Raw genomic sequence first — 27,129 nt, forward strand, 5'->3', positions numbered from 1 at the left:
GCTTCCTCTAATGTTCCTGGCAGCATTTTAGAGAAACTTCTAATACTTATGCATATTCCGTGTGAGTCCAATATATATAAAATAGAAGACCCTGTAAATTGCTTTCAAATTGGACTTTGTACCATCAACCTCCTCCACTTCCACTCCCCCCACTACTCCCTCCACCTAATGGGAAATCAAGTGAATATTCAGCTTTCGCTGTAGAATTAGCAATAAAAGTCTGAAACAAACCAGATGTTGAGAATGTTAAAGCTTAATTTGTAGATTTTGTACTGATTTCTTTGGCTGCTGATTGTTTGATTTTATATTTTACCGTATTTCCCTTTCCTACAGTGAGAAAAGGGAACAGGATTATTTCTGTTTGTAGTTTTGGAAGCATTAGAAGAGGATGAAAGGAAGGATAAGGCAGGTTCATTTATATGAGAAGGGCACTGGTCACATCCTCTATTAATCCCACAGTCCATGTAAAATCTCAATAATAATGCCAAGGGCAATTGCTTTTGCAGACTCCACTTCATCAGGGAAGAAGTAATGGGACAATGCCTCACTCGACATTCTGACAACAGACAAGAATACCTTGTCTTTCCTGTAGCCTTGAAATGTTAGATTCATCTCCAAATGACCTCAGGGGACTTCTTACTCCAATTATATAAAACCCCAGTGAAACTGCATCTGGAATATTGTGTATACTTACAGTAGGGTTCACCAGCTTGATTCCTGGGATGGTGGATTTGTCAAAGGGAGATTAAAGCAGACTGGGTCTGTGTTGTCTTGGGTTTGGGAGGAATGAGAAGGGATTTCATTAAAACATATAAAATTCTTATGGAACTTGACAGAGTTGATGTCTGATTGACGTTTCCTCTGGTTGGGGAGTCCAGAACCAGGAGTCAAATTCTCAAAATAAGGAGCAGCCATTCAGAAGGGAGATCAGTCTCTATCCTAGAAGGCCGTGGAGGCCCAGTTCTTGAGTATATTCAAGACAGAAATCAATAGACTCTTGGATATTAAGGGAATTGAAGAATATGTGGATAGTGCTGAATGGTGGTATGGAGGTGAAAGACCAGATATACTCTCATTGAATGACAGAGCAATGTCAGAGCAAGTTGAAGGGACTGAATGACCCTCCACTACTTCTGTTTCTTATATTTTTATGATGTTGGTAGCCTCAGTGTATTTCCAGCGCACTGATATATCGAGAGATCACGGATATTTTTTTTTCCTGTGGCAAACACATTAATTGTTTTTCACAGAAAGAAAATGCCTTTCAACTGTTTACTCACAGAGATCCCTAAAGCTTTATTGAATATGCCCCTATGGCCACTGGAGTACCAGACTTCCATTAACACTCTGGAGGTCAGTAATCAACAGCAAGGGAATGCAAATGCCCAGTGCTTGCAGCTGGTCATAATACCCTCACTGTTGAGTTACTTAAGAAAAATACAGAAATTGTGTTCTGCAAATGTGCATAGTAGCTAATGTCAAATTGGCTTAATAACTTCTGCCTCATTAACACAACTTTCATGGATGCCTATCATGGGATCTGGTAAAATGCAAAACCATCAGAAAAAAATCCCGGAAAATATGGAAATACACCATTAAGATATCTCATGCCAAATACATGATAATATGTGTATTGTTATTCTGAATCCCCAAAACTTGTTTTAGTGACACTTCTAGGTTGTTCTGCAAAATGACTTGTTAGTGATAGGGAATGTGGCTCTGATGTTATAGTAACAGTCATGTGCTCCCATTATACTCAAACTGTGTGCCAGAAGTGTTCATGCAACATTTAACTGAAATGTGTTACAATCAGTTCCCATTTAACACTTTTCAAAAACGTCAGATTTCAACAAGTGTCTTGTAAGTTGCATCTGAATACCTGTCCTGGAATATGAGCGTCCATGCTTAGCAGTCAAATGGGTTCTCCAAAAGTTTGGCATTGGCAAACAGGTAATATACAAATGCTTGAAAATCATTACTTAATAGCGTTCATTTTTGGGCCATTGATGTGATTATATGTTATTATTGAGGAGCTATATCATGATAGCTTCATTAATGTCAGAAATGTTGTTTTATTTCAAGGATTCATGGGCAATGTATTTTGTGTGGTCACAATCTCTTGCCAAGAAGTTTCCATTACCTGCTTGGGGAAGCAAACAAGTAAACATTTAACTCATCTGTGGCATCTCAATTTCTTCTTCACCAAACAAGAAGGTTTTGTTTCAATGTTTTTCCACCAAATGTTTGGAGATTCCTTTTCCTTTTTAACAAGTTTTGTCTATTCTTGGAAGTTTGACAGCCTGTTGAATTTGTTCTCTGCAATTTTTTTGTGCACAAAATAAGTTTTATCCTGTTGTTAAATTGTGAATTCTCCAATTTACAACTACAGCAACCTAGAGGGGAAAATATATGTGAGCTGAAAGGCAAGAGAGTAAATTAAACACTGAAGTATATTGATAGAAACCACGTCTGGACCATTGTTTGAATGGACATATCAGGTAGTTGAACTTTAATTGCATAAGGGCAAAAATAAAGTTAACACAGACAAATAGTCACTTACATGTTTATTGTAAATTTGCTTTTGACATAAATGTTTTACAATGTTCCAAATAGAAAGAATAAGGAATTATGTACAAATCATAAAAAGTGTACACTCTGTAATAAGCATTTCATAAATGCCAGCTTCAGCATAAGCAAAAAAAAATTAGAGAAAGGCTACCCTTTTATTTCAGTAGTTTTTGCTGAAGCCAGGTTTCTACAAGCATGCATGAATGTTTCTTTGAACTGAAACAACATCCCAGATGCCATGATAACTACACAAATAATAGGATAGAGAATGACAGGATATAAAAAAAATGCAAAAATTATCCAAACTTAGGACGTATTGATCTGTTGTTGGCTTTCTGTACTCGGTCGCATGATAAACTTGTCTGAAATCTTTACAAAGTTGTGATATATTAATGGTTTTAATTTTCTGGTAAAAGTTTAAAAAAGTAATTCCAATCTTAAACAATTTTTTCTCATTTGAAAAGAAGCCTCTGTTATTCAAGATTAATTTCACTGAATGCAAGGTCTAAGATAACAATCTTGAGTTATTCAGACAAGATCTACGAAAAAAGATACAACTAATCCAAGCTTTTCAGAAGGCTACATGAATTGGCCTCGACTGTGATTAAATCATTTTCCTGTTGATCCAACCAGCAAGATCCAACTTCATATAACATTATGAGGCTTAAGGACAGTCTTCTTTAGGTCTCAATCAGCTGGCTTCCTGCGTATGAAGAAGGGAAAAAAGTAATTAGTGACAATGATTGGGTTAGCAGAAACTATATTTGAGCTATACTCTCTGAGCCTTTAAGGAACAGTAGTTAAAACTTTCAAATAGGCTGTAAAAAAAGTAGTGACTTGTCTGAAAATGAAATATTATTTAGCTATGTTGGCACCGGAAGAGTGGCAACGCTTGCGGGATGACTCCAGCACATTTTCAGTAATGCAAAAAGACGCATTTCACTGTGTGTTTCAATGTACATGTGACTTATAAATAAATATCTTAAATATCTTAAATAATAAATAGTAATTAAATCAAAGCATTAAATCTCCACAAACATGTACCTGTCTGTTAGTTTAATATGCCTTCTTTGTTCTTTGTTCTTTGTTCAACAGAATAATGATTTGGATTAAGCAACATAATGGAATAAGGAGGACTGACCATAATAAGCCCCAATCACAAACTCCTCTGTACCACTTTGACTAAAGGCAAAAGCCCACCCCCAGCTTTGCTAGCTGCCAAAATTTTATGATACTTCTGAATGTCTCTGACATTCAGATACATTTAAAAACTACTAAAATGAAATAAATATTTGGAAATATTTTAGAAGGTACTGATTAAAAAATAAATAAAAGAAAATTAACCAAAAATACATGGAAACACTTTCAAGTAAAACATAAAACACAAATAATTAAAAATGTAACTTCCCTTACTTTTACTTATCTTCTCTGCAGCCTCACAATCCCCATTTTAATGGGTGGGCTTACAGATCCTACACCAGGTTGGATCGGTGGTTAAGAAAGCGAATGCTATGTTGGCATTCATCTCGAGAGGTATAGTGTATAAAAGTAAGGAAGTGTTGATGAGGCTCTACGGGGCACTAGTGAGGCCTCATTTGGAATACTGTGCGCAGTTTTGGGCCCCACATCTTAGGAAGGATGTGCTGACGTTGGAGAGGGTTCAGAGGAGATTTACGAGAATGATTCCGGGAATGAAAGGGCTTAAGTATGATGAGCGTTTGTCGGCTCTTGGACTGTACTCACTGGAGTACAGAAGGATGAGAGGGGACCTCGTAGCGACATTTAAAATGTTGACAGGTAAGGATAGAGTAGATGTGGCTAGGCTGTTTCCCTTGGTGGGCGAGTCCAGGACCAGAGGGCACAATCTTAGAATTAGAGGGTACAGTTTCAAGACAGAGATGAGGAGAAATTTCTTTACCCAGAGGGTGGTGAAATTGTGGAACTCCTTGCCACGCACAGCAGTGGAGGCCAGATCAGTGGGGGTGTTCAAGGAGGAGATAGACAGATATCTAAGTAGTCAGGGTATCAAGGGATATGGGGATAAGGCTGGAAAATGGGATTAGAATAGTTTTTTTTCTCTTTTCTTTTTTCTTTTTTTCCCACCCCATTTCTTTTTCCCTTTTCCTTGGAGCAGACTCGATGGGCCGAATGGCCTGCTTCTGCTCCCTTGTCTTGTGATCTTGTGAGATCTAACCTGGTGCAGGATATAAGAGCTGAATCCCCAGAATAAGTACTGGGGAATCCCAGCAGCTCATGATGTACCATTGGACCCCAATGGGGAACCTGGTGGAAGATTACAGCTGGGATAGCTCTGGCAGAGTTCAAGGTCTTATTCAAGACTTCTCTGTTCATGCATAAGTTCTAAAAAACATTCTGGCACTTAATCTGAGAAATGTCAGTAGTTCCAGGCTTATCATAGTGCTGAAGCAGTCACATGCTTGTTTATCTGAAACATTTTAGGAGTCAAAGAAGTGAAAGCTCTCAGCTTGTGACAAAACAGCCGACTCAGTATTTGAATATTTGTAATTAGGAAATCAAAGAACACAGTGCAATACTGAACTAAGCTGACACACGTGGTTGAGCTGAGATGAGTGCGAGCACGCAGAGATTCATTCATACGTATCAGCTATATCTTAACTTTCACACCCTCACTGCTGAATTAGAAGGCTTTGGTGGCAAATTCCATCCAGAAACCAAAGTCAAGATTATTAGAAACGTAAGCTTTTGAATGGAATGTTAAACTGAACCTGGTATTGCCCTCTCAAAGGGGATGTAAAAGACTCCACTTCATTATGTGAAGAAGAGCAGGGAGTTGTTCCTGGTGGCCTTGACGACAGCAGTGACAGGCGATCTGGTTATCTATTTCACTGGTGTTTGCCTTCCTATTTTACAACAATCAACAGACTTCAGAACTGGAAGTCTTGAAGCATGAAATATACTTTATAAATGTACATCTTTCTTTGGAACTTATAGCTCCACAGTCAGGTCCAGTTTTGGAGATCCATGCCAATTCATAATGCAGAATGCTGAGAAGAGCTGGATGACAATCATGCTCAATAGTACATTTGGAATCCGAATGTCAATGTTTTGATCTGGCACTGGATCAAATACTGTATCATGACTAACTGCAAGTGCAACAATCCACACTCCAGTCCTTCCACACTGCAACCCACAATCTTCGGAGGTCGACTCTAATCCACTATTCTGGTTGACCTCCCAACACACACTGAAGCCATTACAGGGGAGAGTCAAGAATACAGTCATTTGCTTGGTATAATATTGCAAATTGCCTTGCACAAGTGTTTTCAAACAAGTCTGATAAACTTCTAAAATGTAAAAAGTCCTGAAGTAACCCAGTAAGAACAATAAATCTCTCCTGAAAATCCCATTCAATGCAGAAGCCTCACATGAATACTATTCTTACTTAGTACAACACAGAACAAGGCCATTCTGCCCTTTGAGTCCATGGCAGCCAGCAGAACAACCTTATGAGTCCCATTTCTACCTCCTTATTTCCCTGTACCCCAGCTGTTTATTCTCCCTCACATGCTCAGCAACTTCCCTTTGGTTCTTCTTCTATTAAAACTTACATTAAAGAGTAACATAATAGCCAATCAACCTGCCTAGCACACCTGTGGGATGTGGGAGGAAACTGAAGTACCTGGGGGAAAACCATTTGTTCTCTTCGCAAGAGACTTTTTGGTATAAGTTGATGGTATTCAGAATAAAAGAGGAAACATTTGTTGGTTAGTGTTTGGGCAGTGTAGTGCATGAATAGCATGGGGCTGATTTCCATTTCCTGCGCTTATAGAAGCCAAATAGTAGACAATCTTTGCTGCCAGCAAATCATCCTCCATTTTTGGTGTTGAGTGAAGTGACACTGCTGCCACATGAGTGTGCACCAGGAGTCAGCAATGCAGCAGCCACACAGTGTATGAAATAACGATCAACCAACGCAAAGCAACCATTGATGGAAGGAATTAAATAAATGTCGGCTATCCCTTTGCCTCCACAGATGCCAGTTGACCTGCCGAGTTTCTCAAGCAGTTTGTTTTTGGAGATAAATATACAGTCACACTTCTTAATAAAAATCAGTTTAGATTAATGGGAGAACTAATTGAGGATTAAAGGAATTGACCGGAGAGACACTAGGGTAGATATTTGTGCCTGGGGAGCAGGGACTAAAACAGCACATAGCAATGGCGGCTGGTTTCGGCAGCCTGCTTCCAAAACTCAGCTCCATTGACACCAGTGAAAATGAAGTGTGATACACAACAAACTGTCAGGATTGAGTTTCCACCACGTTATTTATTTTTTGCTCTAATTTTAAGGTTCTGCTCCCTTAGGAGTACAAAGCATAGGTATCTAGCTGGGCAAGTAAATTCATAAAGTGATCCCTTTGCTGCAAAGATTAATCAAATGACCCTAAACAAACAGAAAAGTCAATGAGGCAACAACAATAAAATCAAATTTCCAACTTCTGTGATATCATATAAATCTGCATCCTTCTATATCCGACCAGCTGTTCCTCCCATTCCTCCTCCTTCATTAAAATCATTTTTGTTTTCAAATTTGTTGCAATACCTTGGATTAAGTATTTTGTGAAAGGCATTTTGTTGTGAATGTTAGCAAATGTTCTGAGTTTGCACAGCACTTGATGAATGAGAACGATCTTTTTAAAAAATCGTTGCTTCTTAAAAGACAAAATGTGAGTGGCTCTCTAAACTTAAAAAAATAGTCATTCCAAACTGAAACAAAGGAAACAATTTTTGCATGTAAAATAGGGGCATGCCAAAACAAATGTATCAAAAGAAACTTGATGCACTGTGATATCTATGCCTCAGGACCTTCAAAGTTAAGCATTTCATTATCCTCAATAACATTTTAATAAATCATAAACATCCTGTGATGAAATACAGTTTTCTAGAAATCAAGATGGAGAATAAAATCATAATATAGAGCACCAACACACTCTAGAGTTTGGTTGATATGGAACAAACTTGATGGTATGAGTAAATCTGAGTGTTTAATATTAATGTTTAGTATGTGTAAAGTTACCACACCGACTCCATCATTAATTCAAAGCCATAGAGATGTCATTGAATGAAGAAGATAAAAAAGGGGAAAGAATGGACATTGGAGAACATGCACTAATGGTCTGTAGCCATGTCCCATGACAGATGAACTGTTAGATTACCCTTATTACCATGACAGGTTACAAGTTCAATCAGATTTGCTTCTTCATACTTGGCAGAAGTGAGCAGTCGTTCCTTTACTGTTCAAAGACAAGAGATACTTCAGGAAAAGTGCTACCAGCCAAATAAACACCAGCCACATAAAATCTGTGGCTCAAGAGCATGCCAAAGGCTGGGTAGCCTGGGTATCTTTGCTGCACCCAATTCTCACTCCCTCAGCTGGAAGAATGTACTGTCCTTAGCAAGAGTTTTCTCGACATTTGCTATTAGCGCTGCTCCATGATGAGATAGGACACATCTCTGGTATCAGAGTTCCAAATCTATTGTGTATTTTCAGCTTGATGACATCACATGCAAATTATACAAAGCAGTTTTCGTCATTTTGTTCTGTTTTTGTAGAAAGGTTTAGCATGTGCAGGTCCTGATGAGGTAAGATTGCATACTTTTATTTCTGGGGAAAGGGATATGAGGGGTAGGTAATAAAGAAGAGAGAACCTTCTCTTTGTTTATGTTAGGTTTGAGTTTAAATTCTCATGCAACTTGGGAGCAACTGATGGGCCTAGCTGAGGAATTTAAAATCACCCATATATAGTTTCTGTGATTCAATTCCATTTACCCAAATCACATTCTGAACCCAATACTGGCCAGACCTCTGCAAAAATTCAGAGGTTCCATGAATTGCATGAGTTCAGAACAATTCTGCAAAGTACATTCATTTTCATGGGCGCACAAGCGGCAGTAGGCATATTTTAAATATTTTTCATATCCAAACACATTTACTTTACTCAAAAGCTAATTAGTGTACACCAATAAAATTACTGAGTTAAACAGTTCTTTAAAAAAAATATCTTCCATCATTCTAACTCAGCTTATTCACAGATGGAGTATTGGACACATTAAACGTGTTGATTTTGTTGGTAAAGCCATTTCAGTTGTACTCAGCTTACCACTTAAATACGTCAGAGGAATACTTCCTGGTAGAAATCAGATGGTGCTGGTTTGTGGAAGAATTTCTGTTTGTTATTATGCAAATAACTTTTAACAAACATTCAAAACATGAGCCAAACTGTGTAGCTTGAAGCACATTTTGGGTGAAATTTCTCAGTTGCATCCAAAATTGAGTCTATCGCAGGCTATTTTACTGGAGCTTTTTTTTTCCTCCATGGGGAGATAAATGTGGTGTCTGTGTCTGCCACTTTGGAGCAAAATAAGGAATCCTGAAGTTAATTATATTTTTTTTTCATCATTCTAAGGGACTCTTTTAATGAGTAGTGTATCTGAAAACAAGTTTTGCTTCTGTTATTCAATCACAGTTGTTGACAGAATAACATTTAAGTTTTGATGGGTATTAGCACTCAGTTGCCTAGCTGGGTTATTTCCTGATAATCTCCGTGACTGATAGCTGTTTCCAGATCTGCAATATTGCTTTTTTGAAGTGAAGTTCAGCAAATCATTTCATTTCAGATTAGTGTTATTGTGGATTACCTCAATTCAGGTAAACCAGCACCTTGTTGTTTCACTTTTGAATGAATTTCCATGGGTTGGAATGTCTCCTTACATGCTTCAGTACATTTGAACCCTTAATATTAATGGTTATGACTCAAAGATAAACATTATTTAACACTTTAGTCAAAACTTAGAACATTATAGCTGCATTCACACAATAGTATTAAAAATTGTTTCATGGTGCCAATTCTTCTTTGTTGCCGCAGCCTTTTAACTTATGGTTTCATCATAAATCAGTTCCTCGCACTTGTGGGTTAACAATGTGTTAGTAATAAAGTGATTGAAGTAAAAAATTATGCTATGTCTGTAATAATATTATTATTTTACTAAAGTGTCCAATAAATAGTGAAGGGATGTTTAGACAAACTTTGTTATTCTATAAAGTAATTTTGGGTCATAATGACTATAATTTTTTTTATCAACATTGTAAAAGTAGTTTCATTGTGAAATAACACCAATGCTGATGAATGCTGTGCTCATCAATAGATGGTGAAGAATTTTCACTTCTGAAATCTAATGCCAATATCTAGCATTCTGACCCAGCTACGATATAAGGAGGATAATACTGCCTATTGGAAAGAAAGAACTTGCAATTTTATAGCCCCTTATCACCTCCTGAGGGTGTTCCACATGCCACTGCATTGGATGGAATGTTGTGCAAAACACATAATTTAAATCACAATCTGCGGTCCTGATAGATTGTGGTCTTCTTTTTGCATTTATACTTACAAAGTAAAAATTGATCACTGCCCATCAGTTCACACATGCATCTTTCATCCCAACTTTTTGCCTTCTATCCATCCACCTATTTTCTATCCATGATATCTCCAATTCTATAAATAAAACAAATTTGCAAATCTAAGTGTACATCATCTATCATTTCTCTTCTATCGACCACCTGAAGGGATCAAAGAATGTTAGTCTGCCATTCACAGTACAATGCTAATTCATTCCTACCAACCATCACTTTTTGAAGTGCATGCTTCATTTGTTCTTGGTAGTCAATCTAAGAAATTTCTGATTGATTTGCCATTAAGTTCACCTGAATTTTTATGCAAGTTTCACACTGGCAGACTATCATTTTAATCTTACAATATTTTCACAGGACAATATTTTCCAGAGTGATTACTCTGTGATAATACTTCCACCTGTTCAGAATCTTGGTGCTCAGGGATTGTCAGTTGTTTCAATTTGGTGTTAGCTCATTAAAATAAAACTGAATTCAGGTTAGTCAGTGGTTTTATTTCCTCCTCAGATGCTGCCTGACCTCCTGAATATTTAAAACAATTCCTGTTTTTTTTCAGATTTCCAACACCTGCATTATTTTGCTTGTGATCTTGTTTGTTATATTTGAATTAAAGGTAAAAGTGGCACTTTGGTTTGCTGTCTGAGCATGATGACTTTCATAAGATTGTCACTGAGATCTGCTCCAGCTATTCACCAGATGAACATAATGTAACCTTGTACTTTCATTAAGATGAATCTTCATCGAGTGTTTCACATTTTGTCATGTGCATCGAGTTTTGCACCTGCATCTAGAGAAAACTAACAGCAATATTTACCTTTTATCTGTTCTTGTTTCATTAATTACATCATACAGATAGAATATACAAAACAAGTGTCTTTGCACTGTCCTGCCTGAGTGACAGCCTGGACTCCATCGCTGGATTCCGAGTGGACTCCAGCAGCAAGGCAAACTGACAGACTTGGTCTTCCTGATCTGTCACTAAGTCTCGGATTTTGCATTCAATGGTCCATGTCTGGGACTCACTTCAGCTTTATCAACTTAATGGCAGTGGTTTTAATCAGTACGATCTGGTTAATTTTGTAACAGAACTGGGAGAAAGCATTAGACCGAAAGTCCCAGTGAACTGGTTTCCATTGAAGTGACCAACTGCAAGAAAAAAATTCTTTTTCATGAAATAGCCTGACCTCATCCTGAGTCACAATGCTTTTGCATCCCCCTACAGACCAGCTAGAAAATGCTGGTCTCTAGTATTCTGATTAGATTAAAAGAAAGGACAACTTGTATTTATATTATGCTTGTCATGACCTAAAGACATCCCAAAGCATTTTAATACATGTTGTGGTTCTGTAAAGATTGCAACAAATTAACACATGTAGCTAATCAGAAATATGTTGTCATCTCAAATACCAGTAAGTGTGTCCTAAATTAATTACATGTAAAATTTTTGGAAAGTTTACCTGTTTAACAATGCTGGGTATGATTGAGTGTTGGTGTGATAATACAAGGCTGAACTTCAGACAGGAAAGTGAGATATTGGGAAAGCCACCCAAAAAACAAACTTCTTGGGGACTCTCAAAATATGAAAGCAACTCTGAACAGGTATAAAGTTCTATTATTGCTGATTTGTGGCTTTTCTTTCGATCACAAGATCACAATATCAGAAGACTAAGGCACTAAATTAGCTAGTGTTAAGTGAAATTGAAGATTAAAATAAACATGCTTTCCATTCAATGTCATGGATATGAGTTAGAGGCACCTATCAAATGCAACTAAGGCTAATGCTCTATTGATTAACTTCTTCATAAAGGAGGTGAAAGAATGTCTGTGTATGAAAGAATTTGAAGTGCTTAAGGAGAGCCAGAGATATCGATCATTGTGTTCTCCATGGAATAATTCAGCCCCAGTCCTGCTAGGATCAGAGACTGTCATCTCTGGAATAGAATTGGAGAGTGTTGAGTGACGCAGTTAGCAATGTCTGTCCGACATCCTGGCAATCTCACCCTATTACTTCTGGAGCTCCAGTAAGAGGAACTTTAGAGAATGACTACAAATACATTGAAAAGGTTTTTTTTAATGATGCACATTATAGTGTAATGAAAAAGCAGTAACAGGGGCCAAACAGTATTGTGTCTACTCTTACTTCCTTTATTGGGCTATATAACTGCATCATAACACACAGCCTTCTTTCATTAGAAATTAATGCTGGCAATATTAAAACACTAATTGTGGGTGCCATTCCTTGCCTCCTAACTCAGCGGGGAAGTGAAGCAACTTAAAATAAGCAGGTCAGTACATAGAGGGATGCTAGAGGAATACACTAACCTTCTTCCATCAAAATTACAGTCTTGCAAACCTCATTTATCTATGTACTGCATAATACAACTAGTTTCACAATCCTGTATCCAAAAGCCAGACAGAAAACAAACATTTAAGGCTAGCTTTAAATCCAAATTTCATGCCCACTGAATAAGAGTGAAAATAAGTTACACTACTTTACATAAAGTGGTACAATTTCAAATGCACAAACTGGGCTTCAGACAATCATCTAGTACAGAACTTCACATGCTACATTTGAGTAAAAAAAAGATTACATTTTTAATTGATCAGATCTTGGTATGTAAAATACCTCCATCAGCTTCACCCTCCTCCAGGATATCAAAAACAATAGTGGTCCACTAGCCCATGCATACCAGGCAGATTGTGGATTCAAACAATGTTCAAGTTCAAGTTATACTTTATTGTCATTCACCCATATGCTATAAAAACACATGGAGGAATGAAATGTCGTTACCCCTAGACTCACACAACAGAGGACATACATAGAACAGAGGACATACAATAAACGCAGACAAAAGAATTGTGCTAGTGCAGATAATGCAAAAAACGGTATATACAGAATACAAAATTAGTGCAGGGTTAGTGCAAAACCGAGTTGGACGAAGAAAATACCGAACTCAGTGTGTTGCACTAAATGTATAAACATGCTTAACAGCAGCCATTCTTATATGCCATTGTGCAAACCAGTTCTCTGTTATATTGAGGACTGAAGATGCCAGTGACGCAACCAATGGTTTTAATTATCCCCAGGCTAGGGAAGGATAGGAAAAGAAAACACAGGGCCGGAGTTTCCCTTGATGTGAACATTAAATGAGAACAGGATCGGCCTGAGGTTTGACTGTGCGTCCCCACCCCTGACCTCATGGTCAAATAACTTGCCCAGGATCAAGTGTGAAGATTTTGTAAGCAGATTACATTTATAAGAGAGAGAAAAAAAATTAAGACCTTCTTAAATCAACAAGAGAACAGTTTCAGTAAGAGATTAGTTGAAATGTACAGGGCAACACTGTGAGCGAAGTAGTGAACTTAAGTCAGGCCCATTGAATGGGATTGCACTAATTGATATTTACAGCTTTTCATTTGAACTGTAAAATGTGAGAATATAAAACATGGATGGGTAAACATTGGAAAATGTCTTTCAAAGCCCCTGTGCACATTATAAGCAGTTATGGGATCTTCCATTTATATCATGAATTTTATGTTCCTTAGGTCTTTTTGGGGACCTTTACTGTTAATGAGCAAAACAATCAAGTAGGTCCTGCTGGCATAATAACCAGATTGTCCCCGAGCTCTCACCACATGAACTCTGACCTTTGTAAAAACTAACTTTGAGAGGACGGTTTGGAAGAAATGGCTGGGTGGGTAAATGCACATGAATCATGTTATGCAAAGGGTTAACACAAACAAACACAAACACAAACTGGTGCAAAAATGCAGCAGCTTTTTTTTTTCTGTAGTCAACTGTGAGTCATGAGAATAAATGGGCTGGCCAGTTTTGATCTCCAGCATTATACATAACCACAATATCTCCAAGATAAGATCACTGAATTATACAAACATATGTACAGAAATTCACTCTCAAAGCATGACCTACCTGCTCTTGATCAATCTTTATTTGACCTCAGTAACATGCAACTTTCTCAGCACAAGATAACTTTACATACATCTCTCAGGATTTACCAAGTCTGCTGTACTGGATAATATCATCTTTTCAGGATTGGGGCTATGTATAATTCAGTTAGCTTTTTATTGTAATAGAAGATCATAGTACCAACATTGTACCAAAGACCAGAGTGGGTAAGAGTCAAGAGATTTGATTTCCAACAATAATCAAAGACACAGAGGCCTCAAATTTCAGAGGAAGATACAAAAGGCCAATAGTGGGTAACATAGTTTGATTTCATCCTGCCAATTGGTAGTCAAAGAGAAAGGTGGAGCAAATTCTCCGATGGATTGATGTTCTATTGTCCTCGAAATCATCAATCCAAAACACATATTTCTCAAGCATTCTGGGTTTCTCATTTCAAACCTATTTCAACTCCGATTGAAAATGCAAAAAATGTACCATGAAAAAAAATTATTTTTCGACAATATTTATATTATCTGAATTGCAATGTTATTCCGTACAATAGCAGTGTGTTGTAGTCATGGAGTCACACAGTACAGGAAGTCTGCACCACCCATTTTACACTAATCCAACATTAATACCATTGTTTTTATTCTGTCCACATTTTCATCAACTGCCCCCACCCCCCCCCCCCCCCCCCAGATTTTACCACTGACCTACACAGTAGGGGCACTTTACAATGGCCAATTAATCTACCAACCTGCATGTCTTTGGGATGTGGGAGGAAACCAGAGCATCAGGAGGAAACACATGACGTTACATGGAGAACATGCAAACTCGACACAACTAGCACCCGAAGTCAGGATTGAACCCGGGTCTTGAGAGCTGTGAGGTATCAGCTCTACCAGCTGTGCCACCCACAAATGTTTACCATCATCTATAATCAAAGTACAAAGGGCAGGTGAACTGTTCAATGGGCTGGCTTATAGTTCAATAGATTGCTACACCATTCAGTGCACAGTTCAATAGCCTCACGTGTAGTTCCCTGGACAGGTATAATTTTCTTTGGGCTGATACACAGTTACATGGGTTGGAGTGTAGTTCAACAGCTGGTGTGCAACACAGTGTGTGAGTTTATTGTTCTACATTTCTGGTAATTATTCAATAGTTGGATCAAATGACCAATTGCCATTGCTCAAACTGGACACTGATGTCTGGGTGGGGCTTTTCCAGCACTGCCAATGTAAATTTGGTGCAAGATTGGAAGAACCCATTGAGAAATGAGATAATCAGTTGTTTGAAGTTTTTCTCTAGGATTTTCTGCAAGCCTTCAACAGTAGATTGTGAGAATGAAGTTATCAGCAATTCTTTTCGGGCTATTTTATGCCCTCATTGAGTGTCCCATGATTTGGTGGATAGGATTGCTTAACTCTTATAGAAACTGTCCTACTGAAAATAGGACAATGTTATTTTAACACTGATCCAAGTTCTAACATAAGTATAATCATCTGATGTGTTTGATTTAGTGCTATACCAGTGATGCCTCTGGAATGGGGTCTGCTTAAACAAAAAGGAGAATGCTAATATTGTTTTCAGTAACGTAAACAGAAGTATTTTTGATGCATGGAATACGAGTCAACAGAAGTTTAAAACATGAAGATGAAGGAGAAGATAGCTCCAGATCTTGACCACATCTTGTAGGGAGGTGCAGGATCAGAGCTGGGTTGATGTCATAGAATGAGAGAGAGGGAGATACATAAGAACAGACCCTTTGGCTCACCAGCTCGACACTGACCATCAACCACCCACTTACACTCATCATATGTTAATCCCAATTTTTATTCTGCCCACATTCTCCCCCTATTTCATCCACTCACCCTCACACTCAGGGCAATCTACAGGAACCAATTACCCCATTAACTCTCATGTCTTTGGGATTTGGGAGGAAACCAGAACACCCAGAGGAAACCTGCATGGTCACAGGAGGAACATGCAAACTCCACACAGACAGCACCTGAGGTCAGGATTGAACTCGAGTCTCTGGTGCTGTGAGGTTGTGACTCTACTAGCTGTGCTATTGTGCCACCAAATGTGACTGATGATGTGAGATGTAGTTAAAAAAGAAAACAAGGCATATTATGAGGATCCATAGGGTCTGATCCTGACAATCCACTTGATATTTGTGCGGATGTGGAGAAGGTCCACTGGGAATGCAGCCAGAGAACTGACTATGGTATCCTGCTGTAGCAGATCTCCAAATGGACAAGGAGGCTAAATGTAATCTGGAAGAAATAGATGTTGGATCAGGTTATACCCTGGGTTTAAACATTTTACTTGCTTATGAGTCCAATGAACCAGAAGCCTGGACTAACAATCCAGGGGCATGAGTTCAAATCTCCCATACGTGTGTAGGATTTAACTTAAATTGATCTGGAATCATTAAAAAAAATTATCTAAGTAATGCTGACCATAATACTACCAAACTTTTGTGAAAACCCATCCAGTTGTCTAATTCAACACACACAAAATGCTGGAGGAACTCAGCAGGTCAGGCAGCATCTATGAAGGGAAATATTAGGCCTTGAACCGAAACCTCGACTGTTTATTTCCCTCCACAGATGCTCCCTAACCTGCTGATTTCCTCCAGCATTCTGTGTGTGTCGCTCCAGATTCCAGCATCTGTAGAATCTCTTGTGTCTCAGTTGTCTAACTTCGTTCTTGGAAGGAAATCTGCCATCCTTACCTGGCCTGTCATATTAGTGACTCCAGATCCATGGTAATGCAATTACCGTTAACCAACCCCCCCCCCCCCCGAAATGTCATACAATCATATTAAAACAGAAAAAAGGTAAAAACAAACAGACTACCTGGCGTTAATCAAGGCACTGAATTTGGATATAGTAAAGGTGCTCTCAGCCCAGTTGACCTTACAACGTCTTCCTCACAAACAGTTGAGGATTGGTGGCTAAGCTAGGAGAACTGTTCCACAGACTAGTCAGGCAATAGCAGGATATCATCCTTCTGACAGAATCATATATATAGCCAACATAGCAGACTCCGCCATCAAAACTTCTTGTGACGTCCCATCCTACAAGCAGGATAGACCCACCAGAGGTGGTGGTGCAATGATTTATGATGAGAGGAAGAAGCCTGGAGGTCCTCAACACTGACTCTAGAACCAGAGAAATCTCATAGCATCAGAATGTTTGAAGACCAAGACCTCAAACACATCAACAAGCTCCTGATCTACCAAGCAGCAGAGATCCCTGCCTTTTGTATGCTTTGGACAACCTACAGTTAGCACCTCAAGTACCGGAGAAGTACCAATAATGCTGCCTTTGCAAAATCCTCCAAATCCATTGGCAGGGTAGAGCAACCAATGTCGGTGTCCTGTCCCAAGACAATAATGTCCAGAGTTAATGCTCTGATTACTTTCAATCAACTCTCATGGGTAGGCCCCAATGTCTATGTGCCTAATACCGAACTTTCGAAACATGGATTCTCCTCCAAGTTATATCAAGGCAAACATTTCCAGGAGGACAGAGAAAATACCTCGAGGGTGCTCTGAAGGTCTCCTTCAAAAATGTAACATCTTAAACAACTTATGGGAATCCCTGGCACATTCCCACTCAAAATGGAGAAGGAGCATCCAGGAAGGTACCGGGCATCCTGACAATCTACAACAGAGCATATGGAAGGAGAGGACAAGGAGCACACAGCATCTGAACAGCAACCCAATCAGCTGCCCTGACAAGTACAATCTGCCCCCCTGCCCCCACCCCACCAGCCATGCCCCCCAACACGCTCCCCCACTCCATCAGCCATGCCCCCCACCCCCCTCCCCTATGGCAGACTCCACACACCCTGCTCAATACCCTCCAGCCATATCAGATCCCATAGAACTGCAGTGGAAACAAGTAAAAGTACAGAGATCTTAATTGGTCCAGTAATGGAATTAGTGTGGCAAAAGGAATTAATTGTGAGAAAATGTGAGGTCATCAGATTTGGACCTATGAAGAATAGAACACAGCTCATTGTAAATGGTAAAAATCTGGAAATAAAGCGGGCATCTGTGCATGTATGTCCTTTAAATGTAAGGGACTAACACAGAAAATAATCAAAAAGGCTGGTGAAATGTTAATTTTTGGAACTGAAGGATTAGAATACAGCTAAAACTAACATTTGCAGTTATGGAAAGGCATGGTTAGATCACACCGAGTGGATGCTATACCTCAGAAAAAAATGAGTTAAAAGAATCCAGTGAAGATTTACCCAGATGATACCTGGACTTTGATTAAATTATGAGGAAACATCACTAGGCTTTCACCCTTGGAATTTAGAAGGCTTGGAACAATGCCCTCAAGATATTAATGGACACTAAGAGGTTGGAATAGAGAGAAAATATTTCTTTCAATTGGGAACTTTAAAACTAGGAGATAAATTTTTAAAAATAGGACTAATCCTTTTATAAATGAAAGGTGTAGGGTTGGCGTGACAGGTAGATGGTATTTCTTGATAATGGAGCTTTTGAGCAGAATTGCCAGTACAGATACAGGTACCTATAGCCAGAACATTCATTGCCATTAGGGAAGGAGCCATGATAATGGTATGGAAGATATTTGCATGCTTGGTTTATGCATCTCGTCCTCAGCTGCAAGATGGATTACAGCAGAAGGCACAAGTTACTTCAATACTAGAAAAGGAAGAACCACTGCTGCTCCAGCATTGGTGAGCCTTTGTGAGCAGAGGCATTCCCCTCCAGTTTGGTGCTCCAGATACTTTGTGCAGGCAACTCTAGCCTGGGAGACAAAGAAGAAAGTTATTTTCAAAATGCTGTAAGAATGTGATTGGGTACATTGATAATGAGAGAGAGCGAGAGTGAAAGCAAGAGAGAGAAAGAGAGACACTGTGTACATTTCTAGGCATATATTTTTAAAAGGAATTTGCCAACTTCTTCATGTTGTAAAAGGGAATTAAACCCACTTGTGCTCGAGCCATCTGAGATGTGTGCTGCAATAGCACAATATTTCCATAGGATAGAATATCTGGAGCCTCCCTTCCCTATTTACTATTTTAAAAACTGTCTGAAGCAATATGTTTAATGGTCACAGAAATCAAGACATGTAACCTGCAGGCAAGCTTCTTAGGATGCATTAGTCTTGTAGTTGTTGAGGAAACTAGGGTGCAGAATGCAATACTTTGCACACCTTATAGCCTCAAGTCCAGCAAATTGGAAGCAAAAGCCACAAAAATAAGTGAGTGTCAATTCCTGTCCGTGTGCACCACACTAAATTTGCATGACTGATTCTTTTGTCTAACATGAATATATTTTCCAGGGCTATTCGAGCTTATTGTTTATTTTAATATAAATGTCTATTGCATCAGATATCATCATTGCTAAACAAACAGTGAAAGGGAAATTCAGCCTTAACAAAGGTGCTGTAATTTTCAGAAAAACAAGCCTACATGCAACCTAAGCAAATTTGTAAACATATGTAAGCTGTATTATTTAATTTAGCCATGTGCAGCTACTTGGCTGATATCATTGTCAGTCTACACTAAACAGCTATTACTGCACTGGTAAAGCACTGAGTGGCTATTTACTTAAGCTAAAGGCTGTTCAGTCTCAAATAAGGTAGATTAATGTTTGGCTCCAAAATAAAATAATAATTGGAAAGTCAATAAATTGGAAAGTAAAACCAGCATAGGACTTGTACTATTAATGGTAGGGCACTAGGGATTGTAATGGAATAGAGGGACCCAGGAATACAAGTGCATAGTTTGTTGAAAGCAGTGTCACAGATGGACAGGGTGGTGAAAAAGGCATTTAGCGCGCTGGCCTTCATCAGTCAGGGCACAGAGTATGGGAGTTGGGACATTATGTTGCAGTCGTTTAAGTCGTTGATGAGGCCACACTTGGCGTACTGTGTACAGTTTTGGTCACCTTATTATAGAAAAGACATGGTTAAACTGGAAAGCATGCAAAGAAGATTTACGCGGATGTTGTCAGGACTTGGAGGCTTGGCTATGCTGGATCTTTATTCCTTGGAACATAGGAAAATGAGGGGCAACCTTATAGAAGTATTTAAGATTATGAGAGGCTTAGATAAGGTGGATGGCAACAGTCTTTTCCCCAGGGTAGGGGAGTCCAACACTAGGGGGCATTGGTTTAGGGTGAAAGGGGAAAAATTTAAAAGGAACCTGAGGGGCAACTTTCTCACGCCAAGGGTGGTGAGTATATGGAATGAGCTGCCAGAGGAAGTGGTTGAGGCAGGTACAATAGTATCATTTAAGAAGCTTAAATACAGGCAGGGGCAGAATTTAGAGGGATATGGGCCAAACACAGGAAATTGGAACCAGCTGGGTGGGCACCATGGTCTGCATGGACTCGGACTGAAGTGCCTGTATCCATGCTGTGTTGCTCTATGACTCTAATAGATGAATTGCTTTCAATTGTTTCAAGAAGTTGTGACTCAATATGCTATTCCGTCTCCTTATTATGAAAGTAAAAAGACATTGTGGGGACCTGCTGGTAATATATGATCAGTTGTAGTCTCTAAATCACACACAATCCAATATGATGTCAGCCAATTAATGACACCTACATCATACATTATATTCTGGTAGATGTGGACCTGCTTCTTGTCTTTTCCTTAAAGGATCTACAAGAAGCACCAACAGCTGGAGTGAAAAATGAAAAGGTCTCTTTAATGAAGGACAGAAAATTCAGGAGATGTGCCCAGAAATGAGTAACTTTGAACCATTGGTTATGGACGGTACATGTTAGAGACTTACTGTCATTCAATCTGTCTCCAATACACCAGCAGTCCTCATGAGGATCTATGCTCAACTTCAACCAAGCTCTCGGGGAGGCAGAGTCAAATAGATGCTACCCAATCGGACCGGTTGGAACCACAGTTAAGTTAGAATTCCTGACGATAACAATGATAATTTTCTCCTGTTAGGATTAGTTTACGTATTTGGGAATTGAAGTATATGAATTTAAAGTGATATTTAACACAATTTTAAATAGAATTTGCTAAGGGACATTAAAAGATGAATGTTTTCCATTGCATGAATTAAACAGAGTCAAGACTGTTCACGAATGGATCACAGAACAGAAGTTAGTCCCAAGCACTGACAAGAAATTAAGTATTAAAAAAAGGATTCCAATTGACTTTGACTGTAAACGTTAGCACTTAATTCAATCACTTTTGTAACTTGATCCTCAGTGTTCACTGCACAAAACATATTTTATGCCATCTGAAAGAACTATGTTAAAAACTAAAATAAATTAACTTTCATTAAGCAAGCTGTGCTTAATATGCTTAAATGATTGATAGTTTCAAACTTTAATTTTTAAAAAGCTGGCCCTAAAGAAGAAATTTGTTTAGTTCCTTCATTTGCCGTATGCTCACATTTATTTCACATTCCAGCATATATTATCAAGATGCAGGGAATATTGGGGATAAATTTCTGCATACACATTGCAGAAAATTCCGTGCCAAACAACAGAAAACTGCTAAGAGGTGGAGGAATGGGGAATCAAAGCAGCAAAAACTGGAAATGCTTAATAGATCAGGCAGCATCTGGGGAAAGGGAAAACGACTAGTTAAACTCAATAACATTTCAGAACTGACTTAAACCAGTGATCTGAAATCTTAACTCAATTTCTCTTTTCTCACCAGCTAGTTATTTCTAACATTTTCAGGTTTAGTTTCAAATTTCCCCTATTTTGCTTTTGGAGAAATGGAGAACATTTATCATGTGCGAGACATTATTGAAATAAATAGCTTTCAGGACAGTTGGACATAATCACTGATATTTACCTTTGTTTTAAATTTTTCAAATTGTCGTAATAGATAGTGAACATGTATTTGCTAGATTTCTTGTCCAATAATGTTACCATTACATACATTTGCTGGATTACTGGTTCAGTAAGATTGCCACTGCATTATTGCACTTTCATTCATTGGGACAGTTTTGAGCTCGGAAGCCTCATCACCTCACACACACACACACACACACACACACACACACACACACACACACACACACACACACACACACACACACACACACACACACACACAAGCAAGCCTATATCCGGAGCTTGTTAAAAATAACACTATTTTTATTGTGTAATAAATCTACCTCATAATTTTTGAACAATTGTTTCTGTTCATATTGTCTGGCATCTGGTGTCAAGGGTCTATGGTTCTACAATATCTGTTGATCAAAGCATTTTGCCCAACGGCAGAGACAATAAGATCAATACAAACTGCACCTCACTTGCATTCCTATATTTAAAGCTGTCTGGCTTGTCAGCCTCTTATTGCCATTGAAAAACCCCATGGGCTGTTTTGCAAAATAATGTCACAGACATGAACCAGTTAGTTATAGATTTGTTAAGAATGCTTGGGGTGAATGTAAAATAATGATTTCTAATGACCCAGAAATTAAAACAAGTTGGGTCTGAGTTATGAAATAGAATAAGATTACAATTTAAGTATAAAAATCAAATTCAAAGATTGCAAAAATGTAATCCTTAACAGCAGAGCTCCTCTGAATTGATGGTATGCAGGACCGATGCTTTTTGAATAAGCCAACAATTTTTATATACAGGGGGACAAAAATCCAATTGTATGTTTTCTTTATATTGCATTTAAATACTAACATAGGGCTTCAGCTCTTCTGTCTTTGCACTAAAATTAAAATTGGCTATTGACACCTGATTGCTGATTGCAATACACCTACTCAATAGTGAGGCCTCAGAGCTAGAGAATGACGAGTTCTGAATGCACCAAGGACCTACTTTATGTTTGTAAGCTCAAGATAAGGCTAAAATAGAAAAATGGGAAAACAGTAAGTCTCCAGCCTCTTTAAACTGACTAACCAGTGTATGCCAGCAGGATATGGTTAAACCTTACAAACATAATTGGTGAAGACAAACTTTGGGAATGGTAGATAAACACAAACATGGACAGGATACTAAAGTTACAAGTAGGCTACAATTACTTGGTTTAAATACCTCTTCAACCCATTTCCATTTTCCTTTGGGGAAAGGAATGGAGTTAGCTCAGTCATCTCTAACTTTACAATAGCCATTGCTGTTACTCCTGTGTGAGGTAGCAGATAGTTTCATTGAACTGAAAGCAAGGAGATGCTGGATTTTAATTTAACTATCTGCAAAACTCCTGACCAAAACTTGACTTTCAACAAGGAGTATTGCTGTTAAGGTACACCAGCTACAGTGCTGTTATAGAACAGAAATGATCTGAGTGAAGCGGTGGTGCTTTTTCTGACCCCTGGAAGCTCCCCATGAAAATCTAGCATTTGCTATATGGTGGATATCATCATTTATGATCATCAACAATGGGGGGTCACTGGCACTCCACAACTGTGATGTCATCAACCTTCCTAAGCAGCCTATCACATTGAAGAATACCCACATAGAAAAATCCAGAAATAACATAAAGTTTTTAATCTGTTTTTTATATAATGGAATAAAGATTTGGATAACCTGAGGGGTTGGAGAGAGTTTGGGAAGGAATTCCAAAACATGGAGCCTACACAGCTGAAGGCAGAACCAACATTTGGGGGAGAGGGAATGCAAAGCGACAAGAGTTTAAGTAACGTAGTTATCTGAGAGTGAAATAGGGCTGCATGGGATAAAAGGGTAGAACAGTGTGGCTACATGAATGCAAACTTCTCCCTCACTCTTTAACTCCTTGAAGCGTTGTGAAAAAGATGACAGGTCATAACAAAGGATATGTTTTATGTCAAACCAGGCTAGACTTTGCAAGCACAACTGAGCCAATGGAGGAGAGGTCACAGATAAAAGATGCAGGGGAAAATGCATTGGAAGGGCTTAGAGAGTATGGTTTAAAAGAAGAGGGGGGTGTGGAGAGAGAGAGGAAGAGAGAGAGAGAGAGAAAGAGAGAAAGTTTTGAAGAGTGGGAAGGGGTGCTGGAAGGAGTGGTCAGAGGAGAGGAGAGGAATGCTTAAAGTAGGGAAGAGGGAAGAGATGGGGATATAGACAGTTGAGGAAGGATGTTTGATTGAGAAAATGAATACAGAAGAGAATGAGAGAGAAGGGACAAAGAGTGTAGAGGACACTGGGGAAAATGGACATAAGGAAAGAGAGATATATGAGAAGAGGGCATCGGCAATGAGGAGAAGATGATTTTTCTTCCATCTGCTGGGAGAACTGCAAGCACTGGTGAAACATTTCCAACCCTGTTGAGTGGGGCGAGAATGCACTTCACCTAAGTTGGAAGGAAATTTTGGAAGTGGTCCATTTTCTCCTCTGTGCTGGGAGAGAATTATGTTGGTCTTCAGGGAGCTGGTTATTATTTGGTAGCAGGTTTGTTTGAGAAATAGACAGAGTGCCTGCAGTGGCCAACTGGACATTTCCCAGTTCTTGGATTATATCTCACGTGTGCGTGAGAAACTGCAGCACATGTTAGAGGTCATATACAGGCGCATCTGATCCAGCAGAATTCAGTAGCAGTTCCAAATCTTATTGATCTTAGGGGCTCATATACTTGGTATCTGGGCCCTCAGCTTTTCACCAGCTATGTGGTGACCCCATTTGTTTTGATGATGTTGCTGATCTCTTTAAAAAGGTACATGGAGCTACATTTTTTATCTTAATTTTAATTCATAGTAATGTTTTCAATTAATTTACTTGTTTATTTCTTTTTAATTTTTTCAATTATTTTAGTATATTTTCATGATTTCTAGATGTCAGGAGGCTTTCAAGGCTTGCAGGTGTACATCCTCAGTTTGCACTGTCTGAGGCCTATTCACTGCTAGTAGAACATCCCAGATGTTGAGATGATTGGAGCTGTATGACTGTAAAAGTTGACTGTGGACATCCTGCAGGAAGTGATCATGCAGCAAGAGCCAGGTCAAGGACGATCGGGCTGGATAAGTTAGTTATGTACAGAGGACAATTGTGTTGATAATCCAGCAATCAGATGACAAAAAGTAATAGATGACAGAGAAGAAACAGAGCCATTAATGGGATATTCTCCAGTAAGAGGTCAATATCATGGTATATGGTATAGTATGGTATCCAGCTGCAATGCCTTAAATTTTGGAAATGCTTCTTACACCCTAGCAATTAAAATCATGACTGATAACCTTTCAGGCAAGATCAGATGGTAAGGAGGCTTGTCACTGGCCTAGGGGATAAAAAGACCAACTTCACTGAGTTTTACTATGACTGCATAACTGGGTTAACGAGAGATTCTTTTGATGATGATTACTTTCATTATAGAAAATTTTTTGCTTCTATAAAATCAGAGTGCTTTAAAAACACAGAAAAAAATGTATTTTCTACTGAACACCTGAAACTGAAGTGCTGTTTGATTACTTGAGTGCAATAAAAATGAAGATCATCCCACTTTCAACATTGATACATGCTTTTAGAAAGTGAAGGAATGTACCTCCAATTACAGTGTCGCAGCTAAGTTGCAAGTTGGCATTTCAGCCTGACATATCACTGGACCAAGTTGTTACATGTAGGAAAACAGTAAATACCTCTGAAACTATCTAAGCTTCTTTAAACTCCTATTGTTTAATACCTGACTAAAAGCATGCTGTACCTCGATTAATATTGTTTTCTTGTGAAGTTGCAGTAATCTTCCAACTGGGTTCCGCTGAGTTTGATTTTCACACTATGTTCATTTTCTGATCTGGGTTATGTTAACCTTTGTTTTGGCCAAGATGTGATGTGACAGTAACATAAACAGCCTGTGGAAAGACTCTTACAGCAACAAAGGACTTGTGGTGAAAGGTAATTACTGTAGCTCTTTGCTTCAGCCCTGGGGGTCATTCTTTCCTTGTTATGTCCTGTTAGTTGTCAGCTACATACTTCCATTCTGCGTTGTAAAAAATGTGTCACAAGGAGCTGACAGATCAGATGATACCCTTTATTCATGAACAATTCCAGTATGGAAACAATGGAGGTCAAATAATGTTTCAAAGAAATGTAAAAGTTAGCAGCTAGTATACAATGACTCAAGGATAATAAAACTGTAATATTATGCCCACAGCCATCTGATTCATAATTGATCTGGGCGAATGCAGAGATTGATCACTGCCAGTTGCATGCTTTCAGTTTGAAACAAGCTTGAATTTATATTAGGCAGGACTACAAAGTTTGCTTCAGGCACACAAGTGGATTATTTGATCTTGTATCGAATAAGGTTACAAGAAACGAACAACAAACAGGCACTTCTGGATGATTCCCATGCCAGTAATCCTTTTCTTGGTCAAGACATTAATTATTATTCAATTTTTTGACAAATCGATTAGCATGTGTTGGAGCAGTTCTGCCTTTGAATGAAATAAAGCAACAAACTTGGACACTGCAATCATTTTCTTACTGCCTTCAAACCCCCTCCCCACATTTCTTCTTTTGCCATGGAATGCTTATGAGATTTTGATAATGTAAAATATATTGAATACAGTATACATCACAGGCATGTGCCTACAAAACTCAATACTGTTTTATCAGTGTTATGCAATGAAAAATCATTTTCTCCTGGAGTGAAATAACAAGTTCCAAGTAATTTTGCTTTACCCCAGATATCTAACTGGGCACTTCCTAGCATGGCTTACATTGGCACCCTGGATGAATTCTGTATTGAGGGCACTTGGAATAATGTTATTCCCTCCGCAAAATTCCCTTTAGAACATTGCAGGAGAACATGGACTACATTCCGGGAGCCCCCATAACTTGGCACCTCTGAAATAATCTGGATTTCCCGATCCAGTAGAGATCTAGGCCCCTGCCAGGTTAGCGAATTACAAAGCTTCATCCTTTGGGCTATACCTGCACAGTCGCCACCCAGACCCCATGAGAACCCAAACCCCTAACCATATTCTATGTCCCTGACTCTGAAGATCCATGATCTTGCTCAGTGCTGATTCCACCACCCATTGATTCATCAGATCCTTGATCCCTTGCGTTAGTTCTGCCAATCTTTGATCCTCCCCACTAATTCTGATGATCCCAATCCCATGCCCCATACCAACTTTGAAAATGTTTACCCTGATCCATGCCCCCCACCAATATCCAAAATTCTGTGCTGACCAAACTCCTGCTCACTCTCTCTCCTTCAATCCTTATCCAAAATGCCAGCGTGCTTCAAATGTGCAATGGATGTGCTTGTCTGCAGGCTCAGAACTGAAAGGTC

At 38.8% G+C, this 27,129-nt stretch overlaps 1 protein-coding gene across 1 annotated transcript in view; it reads right to left on the reverse strand.

Annotated features, from left to right (window-relative positions):
- Nucleotides 1–2,549: 2,549 nt before the first annotated feature.
- The window catches only part of LOC127585962 (uncharacterized), a 148,074-nt gene continuing 123,494 nt past the window's right edge, over nucleotides 2,550–27,129 (reverse strand). Inside the window, exon 7 of the mRNA XM_052043721.1 lies at nucleotides 2,550–3,271. The gene's annotated coding sequence lies outside the window, so the exon portion shown is untranslated. The remainder of the gene's footprint in view (nucleotides 3,272–27,129) is intronic.

The sequence above is a fragment of the Pristis pectinata genome, chromosome 2, assembly GCF_009764475.1.
Source record: "Pristis pectinata isolate sPriPec2 chromosome 2, sPriPec2.1.pri, whole genome shotgun sequence".
NCBI classification, from domain to species: Eukaryota; Metazoa; Chordata; class Chondrichthyes; order Rhinopristiformes; family Pristidae; genus Pristis; species Pristis pectinata.